Raw genomic sequence first — 15,412 nt, 5'->3', positions numbered from 1 at the left:
AGAAGATACAGTGAAAGCAATTAACTGCCTAGAAGCAATTAACATTGGAAAAAAAAAAACAGTACCCTTTTTAAGGAATGGCTCATAGAATTTAAATAGACGAGGGTTTTAGAATGTTTAACTATCAAGAAAGTTGTCTTCTCTGAACCAGACTATTGATTTCTATAAATCTGCCTAAGGAAGTCAGCAGGTGGCGCAGTGGTTAAATGCAGCACTGCAGGCTACTTCAGCTGACCTGCAGTTCTGCAGTTCGGCTGTTCAAATCTCACCGGCTCAGGGTTGACTCAGCCCTTCCATCCTTCTGAGGTGGGTAAAATGAGGACCCGGATTGTTGTTGGGGGCAATATGCTGACTCTGTAAACCGCTTAGAGAGGGCTGAAAGCCCTATGAAGCGGTATATAAGTCTAACTGCTATTGCTATTGCTATTTTGGGTCATGCTGTATGCAAATAGAAACAGAGCAGATATTTGCATACAGAAAGTGCCAGAGTGAGAAAGCTAACATTTACTGGTTGATATGGGAAAAGAATTTTCTTTCAAATTTAGAACTTATATCCCGCCTTTGCAAAACTACTCAGAACTGCCTATCTACTCAGCTCTTAGTCCTTAATTAGGACTTGAACTGTTAAGTTTTTACCAGTCCCAAACTGTGAATCAAATTGAAGTTTAAATCTTAAACAACAACAACAACCCAAATAGTAATTTAAAAGTGAAAATCTGAAAGCCAACTTGAGACACATAGAACATAGCAATAGCACTTAGACTTGTATACCATTTCATAGTGCTTTACAGCCCTCTCTAAGCGATTTACAGAGTCAACATATTGCCCCCAATAATCTGGGTCCTCATTTTACCGACCTCGGAATGATGGAAGACTGAGTCAACCTTGAGCCGGTGGAGACTGAATTGCCTAACCTGCTGTCAGCCGGTGATCAGCAGAAGTAGCCTGCAGTACTGCACTGTGGCTCTCAATCAAAAATGAAGAAGAAATTAATATTGACATGTAAACTTGACAAAATGCTTTATCTTTTCACTGAAATTATCCATATATACATAATCAGACAACAAAGATGTTGAAACACTAAAACATTGAATGGGTTTGTAATCAGTTCTTAGCTTAACTTAGAACACTTTATTGTCACTTTGAATGTACACTAATTGGCATACATTTAAAATGAATACATTGCATACAGTTCTCAACAGGGTCTCTACCTCTAATATAACATAAATACAAACATAAACATGACAAGATAAACAACAAATCAACTAATACAGAATTATGCATGTACCCACATATATATATGACATGGAGAAACAACACAGTCTAGTTTGCATATATACATGTACATGGTGAGAAAAACAAATTCTGCAAGTTTACCAGATGGATGGCATAGGGAACAAAGCTGTTGCAGAATCTGGTAGTCCTGCTAGAAATACTTCAAAACCATCTCTCATAGGAGAGTAACAAAAGAGACCATAAGTGGGTGTGTGGTTTTTTTTTTAACAATGCTTTGAGCTCTAAGCACATAGTGCTTATATGCAGTATTCGAATGACAGGATTTGAAATCATTTGAAATCAAAAGGAAGTCTATGATGGAATACAATATAAGAATTGTATAAGAATCAAATAAAATGATGCTTATACTATACTCTGAAATGTCTTTATGCAAGTTAATATAACCATCAGTTATAACTGCCATAACTGATATGTTAACACAGCTTTCCTCAAAAGCTCTCCTTTATTTACATACACATACCTGACAGCCATGGAATTACTTTATCTGTGGAAGTATGTATCCGTGAGCTTCTTATAATCTTGTCAGCTGTCTTACCACTCTCTGAATGGACCTTCTATTTGCGGCACTGCTACCACCAAACCAAACAGTGATGCAGTTTGTTAAAATGCTCTCAATTGTGCCTCTGTAAAAAGTGGTCAGGATAAAGGAAAAAGATGTTCTCTCCTCATCTGATGCAGGAAATGCAGATGTTAGTTTGCAAATTAGAAATACTTTTAGTTTGGCTTAGTAAGTCATACAAAGACAGATTAAGGTTTGCACATGAAATAATTTAACTGTGATCACATCAAGTTATTATTATCATCAATGATTTCAGTGCTATCTATCTGTATTTGTGTCAGAAGCACCTACAAAACTAATGAAAAGTGCTTCTGGATTAAAAGAATTTGGCAGTGACGACAATATGATGAATATGAAATAACTGGTTTTTTGGGGGTCATATAGTGAGGAGAACAAAACTGAATACTGCTTCTTGCATTTGCTTCTTCTAACTTACACATTTAAAATAATAGTACTTTGAAATAAACTTGCTGGTGGAATTATCTACTTTGGCCTCAGTTTGATCCAATAACAATTTTAAAAACAAAAGATCACATTCATGTAAATCAGTACATTTCTGGTGATATGTGCAAAATCTTACAGCTCTCCAAAATCTTTTGAGAAAATAGACCATGACAATCAATGAAGTTTCTCTTTCTCTTTTCTCTTTCTGCCATGAATACATACTTCCAAGTTAAAGTAATGCCATGGCTGTCAGGTATGTATATGTAAATAAAGGAGAGCTTTTGAGGAAAGCTGTGCTAACATCAGTTATGGCAGTTATAACTGATGGTTATATTAACTTGCATAAAGACATTTCAGAGCATTGTATAAGCATCAATTTTATTTTATTCTTTATGCAATTCTTACATTGAATTCCATCATAGACTCACTTTTGATATCAAGTTCAACTTAATTCTGATGCTTCAAACACTCAAGAAATTGGAAAATAAGATCAAGATCAAACATGTAATGCCACAGAGGTATAAAAACTTTGCTCAGGCTCTTAAGCTTTTATTATTGATTTAGAAGTCAGGCTTTTTGTCTTTTATACTTTGTATTGGTGTTTCAGATCAATCCTGGGCTAAAGAAAGATGCATTTGAGCAGACTCAAAACAGCAGCAACTACCCTGTATGTACATTCTTATAAAAATGGATCTATATATAGTTGTACAAGATGCCAAGGTGTAATGCTTCCTCAAAATTTCCACACTGTGTAGTAATTATGTAGGGAAAGTTTCGCATTCAATTGATAATTTCTTTCCATAGATAGATTTGATTAATTTCTATCTCCTAATGTAATATAATGACATAATTCACAATAATGAAATCTGGAGGTTTTTCCTACTGAATTTGCATATTTTTTTAAAATAATTTTTTTTTGTTACATAGACAACACATACCCACAACAATCAAAAACAAACAAAAACAAAACAAAAAAACCCATCATCACATATAGCATGTCGTTTGGTTACAAGTGTTTTAACATTTATCATTCTTATACATTTGTTATTTCATTTAATAGGTTATAATAAACAGTTTTGGGTTGCTTTGTTTACCATCCCTTCCTCCTGTTATAACACCACTTTATTTTCCCTTTCTTTTCTCCCTTCCTCCCTTCTCTACTTCCTTCCTTCCTGCTCTCCTTTCCCTTCCTTCTTCCTGTACCTTTCTCCTACTCCTGCCTTCCCTCAATTCCACTTCCTACCCTCTCTCCTCCTCTTTCTCTCCTTCCATCCTTCTCTCCTTACCTCCGTCTTTTCACCCTCTCTCCCCTCTCTACTTTCTTCCTTCCTTCTCTCCTTCCTATTCCTTCTTCCCTTACCTCTCCTTTACTCCTACTCTTCCTCTTTCCCTTCCTACCCTCTCTCCTTCCTTTTCTCTTCCTTCCATCTTCCTTTTCTTTCCCTTTCCTTTCTCCCTCCCTCCCTTCTCTACTTTCCTCCTTCCTCCTCTCCTTCACTTCCTTCTTCCCGTACTTTTCTCCTATCCGCTCTTCCTCTTCCCCTTTCTACCCTCTCTCCTCCTCTTTCTCTCCTTTCTATCCTCCTCTCCTTACCTCTTTCTTCTTTCCCCCATCTTCCTTTCATTCTATCATCCTTTCTCCTTTCTTTTTCTAATATTGTTGGGTGGTCTATTTTAAATCTCAGTTTATGTTTCCTTGGATGGTACTTCCGCCAACCCAGATATAATTTAGTATCATTTCTTATTTCCTTACATTTGCTAATCTATCCTAACTATATTTCCCCCCACAGAACACTCTTTGTATCTCTCTATTGTATATATAGTTATATATTTGATACACACAACAATTTAAAAAAAACACAAAAAAACCCACAACAAACATATGTTATAAAAAAGTATATCAGCTGGTTACAAAAAGTTTTTGTGCATCTCTTCCATTAATTCATATTAATTCGAATGTCTTAACTCAAATATTTACTATATTTAACATCATCATACCTCCACTTTTAGTTGACTACAGTTTATTTAAACATCCTTCATCCTTAAATATACCAAAAATTCAATCCATAACCACATGCTGGCATTTCATTACTTATTTATAAAATCCTCCATTAACATTAAGTCCTCATATCCTGTTTTAGCTGAACATCCATAATATTTAATACCCAAGATTCTAATCCTCCATGTATATAATTTATTATCATTCTCCTTTCTTTATTTAATTATATCCTATATCATAGCATTTCCCCCCTATAGTTAAAATTTAACTGTATATAGTTTATTTTATTTTTTATAATAATTATTATTGTTATTAATAATCTTTATATATGGTCCAAAGATATTTCTAATCTTCCCTTCTCATATCCAATTATTACTTATCATATCAACTCAACATTGTATACATTACTATCATTATAAATTTTATTCAACTATACCTTTTGCAAATGGATTTAACTAAGTTTAGCTAATTTTGAAATATACTCTTCCATCTATCAACCTGTATCTCCTCCAATAACAGAACAATCTTATATCTGCTGCCATTTGTGGGTCCAAATCTCCAAACATCTTATGAACAAGTCCATACGAAGAAATCTTTGCACCTTCTTGTCTGTAGTGCCTCTCATATAATGTTGCCGCCCTCTTTTTATTTCCTTTATCAGCTTGTCTTTAATCTCAGTAGTGGTATCAAATGTTTTGCAGATGGTATTCATAAACTATGAATTCTTGATGTTCCTTCTCCTCCTGTGCCCTGTCTTTTGAAGTAAATTTTCTGTCCGTTTAACTCCTCTTCAAACATTCCATTCTTTCCTCCTCAGAAGTAAACCTATTGTCACAAATATCAACAAGTTCAGATTCTTTATTTCCGACATTCTTATTTGTATTTGAAGAACATCCTCAGTTTTTTCCTCATACTTTGTTTGCCAAAAACACCAAATAATCCAATTTTCTCTGAATTCTGTCTTCTGTGTCAGACAGCATCTGTAGTGCTGAAAAAATCACTTGAAGATACGCTTGAATAGATGCCATGTTTATACGCAGTTAGTATTTTTTCTTAAGAGCTCTGAAGTATTTGCAAGTAAAAGAGACTGAAAGCTGTACAATCTTATCAGATTCTTAAGGCAATACAGCCAAGCAATAAAGTGTCAAGATGTAAACAGCCAAATTATAGTGAATTGGTTTACAGCCCGCTTGCAGAAGATCAGAGGAGATGTTGGAGTAATCTATCCATTATCCATGTGAATAACATTTAAAAGGCAGGATACACCACCGTCCAAAACCATTAAAAGATCAAAATCACGCTAGAGTCTTCTGTTCTTTAATTTAATTAGTTTGAATTTTTAGGCAGTCCATTTTCTCTCTAAACAATAAATGTTCTTACCAGCTGGAAACACTTTCTCTTTCTTAGGGCTGTCTGCAGTTTCAATAGCCTTGTGGCTAATCTGGAAGTCACTGGCAAAGGGGTTTTTTTCTGGGTCCCCAGAGACGTTGCGAACGTCTCTGGGACCACTGGGTCTCCCCCTACCTTTCACTGTCTCTTCGGGACAGCTTGGGTCCAAAAAGGAACCGTCCAGATGCTCCAGAATAGATGGAGATTCAGGAACAGCCTGAAAGTCCGTCTTCACACTGCTAAGCCCCGCCTTCTTCTCTGAATTTGCATTATTTTTGTAATGGTAATATATGAACATGAGAAACTGCTGCAAATCAATGTTCATATCTTCTATTTTCATATTAAACCTCTAGCTGTCTATGCAAAACATGCATAGGTGCAAAATGAATTACTGTACTTGCATTTGATCTTTAGAGATTTTTCTGTTCTGAAAGGTATTTAATACTTTACAGAGCATTATTAATAGCAATAAAAGTCTAATTCGGATATATTCAACTTTATAATCAACTAAACTTTTCACTTAATTGAATTAATTTCTTTTTTGAATCAGATTTTGTCCATTTAAAGAAAAAATGTTTTGTGCTGTAGCAGCCCAAAGGCAATGAATAACTACAATAAATGGCCCATCACCAGATACATATTTTTATTTAAAAATATTGCTTCTGGATGTTCATCTCTAAAAAGTAGTTGGAAAAAAATCAACATTGCAAAGAGTTATTTGAAAATATGATAAAATAAAGTGATCAGACTTGGTACAACATCCGTAAAGGTACAATTGATTTTCCCCCTCAAAATAATTTATTTAAAACTTTTACAAAATTACATTATGTTCTGATGAATTTTAATAATAGATATAGATTTGAACAGTGACATGCGGTGAGCTTTATGCTGGTGAGGCAGCAATTTTTTTAAAGACTTGTGGACTTCAACTCCCAGAATTCCACAGCCAGGCATGCTCAGTTCCGATTTAAAGTGACAGCATTTTTCCCCCCTTGCAAAATAGTTTTCCCATTCTTTTTCTTCTCCCTCCCCTCCTTCCTCCCTCTCTCTCTCCCCTCCCCCCTCTCTCAAACAGACACATGCACACAGAGAAGTTGGATCCCTCTCTCACTCGCTCTCAACAAACACAAGCACAAAAGTTGGATTGGATATATTTTCAATGGCTTGAAAGCAGCTCCTCTGCCATACTCCCCCTTCCCCTGCGGCCTTCCGATCGGAGCCTTTGATTGCAGGTGAAGCCACATTGCCTTTTCAAACTTGTAATCAGTGAAGCTGGGCTTATATACTTTTATCCAGCTGTGTGTGTGTGTGTGTGTGTGTGTGTGTGTGTTTGAAAAGGCAACATGGTTCTGCATGCAATCAACACTTTTGAATTCCTCCCCCCTCCCCACACATGCACCTTTTTCCAACTGTTTCAGAGAGGATTTCAACTCTGCTTTTGCCTGCCCTCATGAAAAGAAAAAAATGTAAAAAGAGAAAGGCCAGAACTCTGAGTCAGACTGAGCTATTTGCTCCCAGAGAACTCTAAAAATGCCCTCTACAGGAGGCGAGAGAACACGTGCCTCCTTTGCATAAGGAATTTTTCGCCTTTTAACCCTTGCTTAACTCTGTTCAAGTGATCATAAAGCTAGAGTAAAGGAGGCCCGTAGTTCTCTTGCCTCCACTGCAGTTAAGCACTAAGCAGAGTCATCCACTGTGACTCTGTCAGCAACTACCTTAGCCTTTTTCCTTTTAATTATTCTTTCTTTTCCTCATGACACTGGTGAGGCCCCGCCTCCCCTGCCTCCCCTGACTGCACATCCCTGGATTTGAACTGGGTAGGATTAAAAAAGGAACGAATAATGTCACCTTTTGCAATGTTTATGTAAGATGTAGGACATAACCTTGGAGTTGTATGTGGCTTAAAGGCATTTCCTCCATCTTTTTTCACCATTTTAATGATATTTTAATTCTGCTTTTATTTTTTCACTCTGGTTTAATTCTGACTTTCATCATATTTATTTTCATGGTTCTAATGTTTGTATCTGTGAGTTGGGCAATGTCTAAATTTGTAAAGAATGAATAAATAAAATTATACAACAAATATGTACTTGCAATTTAAAATTGTAATTGAAGTAATTGTAAATGAACTACTTTGAGTATTGGAAAGTATTTGTTCTCTTAGATCAACTGACATCTTAGGAAGAGGCTACTGATCTATCCTAAGAGAGCCATGTTAGTCTATTACAGAAAAAGCAATTATGTTGGATGCTATGATGATGTATCAGATGCATTTTGACACAGTCCTTTATGGACAAGGAGTACTTTAGTTATTACTTCCAATTAATGTGTAAAACTATTTAAAAATCTGTATGAGAGACACATAGAACTAATGTTTTCTTGATATTTGAGAGCCGTGGTGGTGCAGTGGTTAGAATGCAATGCTGAAATTTGAAATTGAAATTTAATAAATTTGTATGCCGCCCAATCCCGTAGGACTTTGGGCAGCTTACAGAGACAGATAAAAAGTTAAAAATTAGGAATAAAAAGATACAGTTTTTTAAAACAACACACCATCCATTCTGTCCAAGTGGGGCTGGACATTGTTCAACAGCCCCAGGCCTGCTGGAACAGCCAGGTCTTGGTGGCTTTACGAAGGGCCGGGAGAGTGGAAAGGGTCCGGATCTCTATGGATAGATTCCACAGGGCCGGAGCAGCTACAGAGAAGGCCCTGCCCCGAGGGGCCACCAGCCAGCATTGTCCGGCCAATGGCACCCGGAGGAGGCCCAACCTGTGAGATCTTATTGGTCATTGGGAGGTATGTGGCAGGAGGTGGTCTCTCAGATAGCCAGGTCCTAAGCCATGTAGGGCTTTAAAAGTAATGACTAGCACCTTGAAGTGCGTTCGGAGACCAATAGGGACCCAGTGCAGTTCGCGGAGGATGAGGTGTAACATAGGTACAGCCGATATCGCTCGCGCGGCTGCATTCTGGACCAACTGTAGTCTCGAACACTCTTCAGCGGCAGCCCCATGTAGAGCGCATTACAGTAATCAAGGCTTGAGGTGACAAGGGCATGAGTGACCATTCGAAGTGCCTCCCGGTCCAGGTAGGGCCGCAAACTGGTGCACCAGGCGAACCTGGGCAAAAGCACCCCTGGTCACAGCTGACAGGTGATGTTCTAACGTCAGCTGCGAGTCCAGGAGGAAACCCAGGTTGCGGAACCTCTCTGAGGGGTGTAAGTTTTCACCCCACCAGGCTAAGAGATGGGATGTCTGGACTATCCTTGGGAGGCAACATCAATAGCCACATCGGTCTTGTCTGGATTGAGTGCAAGCTTGTTGGCTCCCATCCAGACCCTGACAGCCTCCAGGCACTGGCACATCACTTCCACTGCTTCGCTGAGTTGGCACGGGGCGGACAGATACAATTGAGTATCGTCTGCATATTGATGATATTTGATCCTGTGCCGGCATATGATCTCACCAGCAGCTTCATGTATATATTAAATAGGAGGGGGGACAGGACCGAACCCTGCAGCACCCAATATTTGAAGGGCCTAGGGTCGATCTCTGTCCTCCAATCAACACCAACTGCGGCCTGTCCGAGAGGTAAGAGGAGAACCACTGTAAGATGGTGCCTCCCACTCCCATCTCCCGTAATCGTAGTATACTGCAGGATACTTCTGTTGGCTGCTGGCTGCCTGCAATTTGGCAGTTCAAATCTCACCAGGCTCAAGGTTGACTCAGCCTTCCATCCTTCGAAGATCAGTAAAAGAGGACCAAGATTGTTGGGGGCAATATGTTGACTCTGTAAACTGCCTAGAGAGAGCTATAAAGCACTGTGAAGTGGTATATAAGTCTAAGTGCTATTGCTGTTTTTGCAGCAATGTCTGAGAGGAGACAAGAGAGGTTATACTGATATCAGCCATGTTTTAACATCACATGGTCCCACTTATTTTCTACATATGTAATACCTGCATTCAGTAACAGTAATGAACAGCATGTTTGATGTAGTGGTTAAGTCATCAGGCTAGAAACGTGGAGACTATGACTTCTAGTCTCCCCTTAGCTTGGTGACCTTGGGCCACTCATTTGCAGTTCTGGGAAGGAGACAATGGCAAAACATTTTTGAAAAGCCTTGCAAATGACTTATCCAGGCACTCATCAAGTGATTAAAAAAACCTGACTGAAGGCACAAACAAATGCTGCTTCTAATTTTGATTCAATAATTCATGTAATAGAATCTCTGAAGTATGTCACCTCAATTATGAACAACAGGCATTTTTCAACTGCAGTTCCCTAACACTATAACATCATAAATTGATTTCTGTGATTCCATTAATAATTTCATTGGGGTTAAGTTGGAAAAGGAATAAACTATCTTTGATAAATAATTTTAATCTATATATCAAATAAAGAAATAATATTATCCAACAATTTAATATAAGAAATTTTTTCACTGGAAATAATACAGATTTAAAATAATATTTTAATATGAAGGATGATGAACTTGCTTAGTTTTGCATAATTTCTGACATTTTTTTCTATTTTATCTATATTTGGAATAGGCATTCTCATTTTACCATTCCACATCTGTTAGTGCTAGCTGGCCTATGCATGTACAAAGCAGGATGGTTGTCAGAATTCACTTGGAGTTTTCCTCTTCAGTTTGCTCCCTCAGCTTCTGAAAATAATTCCACCTTCGAGTGAACAAGCCAACTGGAGCATCTCTAGAGTCAGATCCCAGACAAAAAAGGGGGAAATTTGCAGAAATCCTACTTGAATGCATAAACTGCTATGCTAGTTATGTTGGGTTTTCAAGCCATTATTGAAATATCAGGAGTGTCATATGCCTGTCCCTTGTTTGTCTATACATATAGAGCATTGGAATATTGCCTAAAAAATATTCTCCAACTTTTATGAGCTTTAGAGTTCCTGAAGCACCCAATCAAGAATGTCTTTTATTGCTACTGAGTATACAGCCCTGTGAATAATGTTTCCTGCCCTGATTTTATTTACAATCCCAGTAAATATTAATCGGGTTGCCATTTAATTCATACACTTAGAAAATGCTGACACATGCAATTAAGCACTCATTATAGAGAAGCTGACCTAGATTAGCATTTTAGAATGGATTCTCAACCCAATGATGAAATTAATTAGCTAGAAAGATTTATTCCATGTTATGGATTCCTCAAATAAAATATCATCATTTTTGTGTTAGTATTGCAATATTTCTGATGACTATTTGGCTCATATGATTTGGTCTCATATCATCATGCAAAATAAGTTATGAACATGTTACTACAATACTGATCAAGAAAGGTGAATGTACAAAAGTATCAAAAATAATATTCTCTCTACATGGAAGAAATAAACACTTCTCATGTTAAAATGGGGATATGAGTGCTTTTACAATTTCTAGAAATATCTTTAAACATGACTAGATAGATGACTAGACTATGTTTCCAAAGGCTTAATAGTATGCTAAAGAAGTCCATTTAATGCTTTAAGAATATGTTAAATAAATTTGATATTTCTTCATTATCAATTATATAGTTATAATTATATATAAGATTATATATAATATTAATATTTTCTTTTCTTTTTCTCTTAAGCTTTAAGAGCTTATTTAATTATTTAATTTTTTAAATTGAATAAAATTAAATTAAATAAGTAAATAAATAAAATGTTATCCATGTATACATTTGTGTATATGCCTCTCTCTATATACGTACATGTAGAGAGAAAGTTAGAGAGGGGCACTTCCCCTCCGCACTTAAAGCGGCGGTGGTGAGACCCCTCCTGAAGAAACCATCTCTGGATCCAGCCGTTCTCAACAATTACCGTCCTGTCTCCAACCTCCCCTTTGTTGGGAAGGTTGTTGAGAAGGTGGTGGCCTTCCAGCTTCAACGGTCCTTGGAGGAGGAAGCTAGTTACCTTGACCCTTTCCAGTCCGGCTTCAGACCTGGTTACAGCACAGAAACCGCTTTGGTCGCATTGACCGATGATCTCTGGAGAGCCAGGGATGGAGGGCCATGCATCCATCCTGGTTCTCCTGACCTCTCGGCGGCTTTCGATACCATCGACTATGGTATCCTTCTGCGACGACTGCGGGAGGTGGGGGTGGGAGGCACTGTTTTGAAGTGGTTCTCCTCCTACCTCTCGGACAGGTCGCAGTCGGTGTTGGTTGGGGGGCAGAGATCGACCCCTAGGCCCCTAACATATGGGGTGCTGCAGGGTTCGGTCTTATCCCCCCTACTATTTAACATCTACATGAAACCGCTGGGCGAGATCATTCGGAGGCACGGGATAAGATACCACCAATACGCAGACGATACCCAGCTGTATCTGTCCGCCCCGTGCCAACTCAATGAAGCGGTGGGCGTGATGAACCGGGGTCTCGAGGCCGTTCGGGACTGGATGAGGCTAACAAACTGGTACTCAACCCGGATAAGACCGAGTGGCTGTTGTGTTTCCCTCCCAATAATTTGGCTAGTATTCCATCACTCAGGCTGGGGGGCCAATTTTACACCCCTCAGACAGGGTTCGCAACTTGGGAGTCCTCCTGGACCCAACAGCTGACCTTTGACCACCACTTGTCAGCTGTGACCAGGGGGGCATTTGCCCAGGTTCGCCTGGTGTGTCAGTTGCGACCCTACCTGAGCCCGGAGGCTCTCACAACAGTCACTCGAGCCCTTGTGCCCTCTAGGCTGGAATACTGCAACGTGCTCTACATGGGGCTGCCTTGAAGAGCATCCGGCGACTTCAGCTAGTCCAGAATGCAGCCGCGCGGTGATTGTGGGTGCCCACGGTTCGCCCACATAACATTTGCGTGGAGACCAGTCAGCAAACGGAACAGGAAGCTTTCACCAAATCCCTGGATAAGTCAACTGAGAAACATTTATCCAGTACTTGCACAATATTTTCCACCGTTTACGATCTGGGCGCGAGATGTAATCCATTATCAGACATCGAAGCGCAGTAAATTTGCTGAATACGCTTGGAGTGGATGTGGAGTTGGCTTGCATTCACGAAGATCTGCAGTAAAATTGTTGACTTCATTGCGAAACATATCAAGATCATGGTGTTTTCAACGATTATTGCAAATAATCGAAAGGTGTGCCTAATAATTGATGAAGCCTCAACACTTTCAATGAGAGCAGTGCTGATAGTTTTTTTTAGAGTTGAGGATCCAGAATGCCCAGCAACCATCTTCGTTGACCTTCTGGAATTACAGAGACAAGATGCGGAGACCATATATTCCGCAGCAATGGAAAGCTTGCACAAAGTTGGATTCACCACCGAATATCTACGGAAGAACCTAATCGCTTTCTGCTCCGATGGCGCCAACGTTATGCTTGGAAGAAAATCTGGAGTCAGCGCCAGAATAACTCAAGAATTCCCAAACATCATCATCTGGCACTGCTTGAACCACCGCCTGCAACTTGTGCTAGATGATGCAATAAGAGAAGTGAAGCAGGTCAACCACTTCAAGATCTTCCTGGATAAAGTGCACACCATCTTCCACAAATCCTGCAAGAGCCAGAATGACCTCTTCCAAATTTCTGCGCAATTGGGCATCGAAATAGTGAAGATTGGCAGAGTTTTGGGACCAAGATGGGCTGCCTGTAGTTTAAGGGCAACCATGGCTGTGTGGGGTGCTTATCCAGAGCTATATCAGTTTTTTCAAGGCAACAAAAGGTTCCAGGCATGGCTTCCCGCTTTCAAAATTTAATTTTTTTGCAGGATTTGGCCCTGATGATTGACATCCTACATCAGATTGCTGCCCTGTCAGATTCCCTACAGGAGAGAGCGACAAATATCATCGTGGCCGAAAGCTAGTGTTGCGAGCAATCGGTGGTGTTGAATTGCTACTACAGAGAAAGGGCACATATGAGAAGAAGTTGAGGAATTGCTAAAAACACAAGCCTTCCAAAACATGAATTTAGCTCCAAATCAACGGTTTGTTGCCCTTCCCCATGAAAAACTTTTGGAAAGCATCATCACCAATTTAAAGAAAAGGCTGATGGATTGCGACCATCTAAGAACAGGTAGCTTATTGCCAGCAGCACAAAAGTTACACTTTATCACCTATTTGGAGCCAGATTGCTGGGACATGAAAGATGTAGTGGTTCCATGGGCTGATGGAGAGGAAGCATTGGTTGAATTTGGCCGTATTTTTAATATGAAATTGATTTGAACGACTACAGGGATTTTTTTGGAAATGTGCTGAAAAATCCAAAGAACTACAAATTCCTGACACTGTCAGAAGAGCTAGAGACATTGTCAGGACAATTGCTGTTAGTTCAGCAGAGGCGGAAAGGGGGTTCTCAAAAATGAACCTCATATGTTCAGAGCAAAGAACAAGCCTAATCATTCCAAACATCAGTAACCTGATGGTGATAAGTGTTGTGGGCATACCTGTTGAGAGATGGGACCCAATTCCTACAGTGAAAGTTGGCTCAGAGCGCACCACCACACAGCTGATGATCCACGCATAAAGATGAAGAAAGCTGCAAGAGAGGAATCGGGAAGCCTAAGAACAGTATGGAGATATCAACTACCAGAAAAGCAATAACACAAGTAAGTACTTGAGTGTATCTCTTTCATTGTGTTATTCTTATGTAAGGTGTAAGTGCCAGCAATAAAGTCTTGCTTTCTGTGTCTCTCCTTTGTGCAGGTTTTCTGAGCAAAGTAAAGAAAGAAGGTGGTGTGCAGAAGACCGGCAAGCCAACAATGCTTCCCCTGTAAGTAGCTGTCTTTATTGCTGGGTGTGGTGTGCTCTGTGTTGTCTTCCTCCTTGAGATAGTGAAGTGCCAGCAATTAAGGCATTTCTTTCTGTGTCTGTCCTTTGTGCAGGTTTTCTGAGCCAAGCAAAGCCAATCAACCTCAACCTAAATGTAATACGGTGGTGTGCAGAAGACCGGCAAGCCAGCGATGCTTCCCCTGTAAGTAGCTGTCTTTATTGCTGGGTGTGGTGTGCTCTGTGTTGTCTTCCTCCTTGAGATAGTGAAGTGCCAGCAATTAAGGCATTTCTTTCTGTGTCTCTCTTTGTGCAGGTTTTTGGAGCCAAGCAAAGCCAATCAACCTCAACCTAAATGTAATACGGTGGTGTGCAGAAGACCGGCAAGCCAGCGATGCTTCCCCTGTAAGTAGCTGTCTTTATTGCTGGGTGTGGTGTGCTCTGTGTTGTCTTCCTCCTTGAGATAGTGAAGTGCCAGCAATTAAGGCGTTTCTTTCTGTGTCTGTCCTTTGTGCAGGTTTTCTGAGCCAAGCAAAGCCAATCAACCTCAACCTAAATGTAATACGGTGGTGTGCAGAAGACCGGCAAGCCAGCGATGCTTCCCCTGTAAGTAGCTGTCTTTATTGCTGGGTGTGGTGTGCTCTGTGTTGTCTTCCTCCTTGAGATAGTGAAGTGCCAGCAATTAAGGCGTTTCTTTCTGTGTCTCTCCTTTGTGCAGGTTTTTGGAGCAAGATGGTGAGGCGGTGGTGCAGAAGACGCAAAAAAGGAGAGTAATTTTCCTTTTCTATTATTTTGTGTGCTGGTTTCATCCCAATGCAGTGCATGCAATTAAAGTCTTGCTTTCTGTGTCTCTCCTTTGTGCAGGTTTTTGGAGCAAGATGGTGAGGCGGTGGTGCAGAAGATGCAAAAAAGGAGAGTAATTTTCCTTTTCTATTATTTTGTGTGCTGGTTTCATCCCAATGCAGTGCATGCAATTAAAGTCTTGCTTTCTGTGTCTCTC

The sequence above is a fragment of the Thamnophis elegans genome, chromosome 9, assembly GCF_009769535.1.
Source record: "Thamnophis elegans isolate rThaEle1 chromosome 9, rThaEle1.pri, whole genome shotgun sequence".
In the NCBI taxonomy this organism is placed as follows: domain Eukaryota; kingdom Metazoa; phylum Chordata; class Lepidosauria; order Squamata; family Colubridae; genus Thamnophis; species Thamnophis elegans.
Note: the sequence above shows the minus strand (reverse complement) of the source record.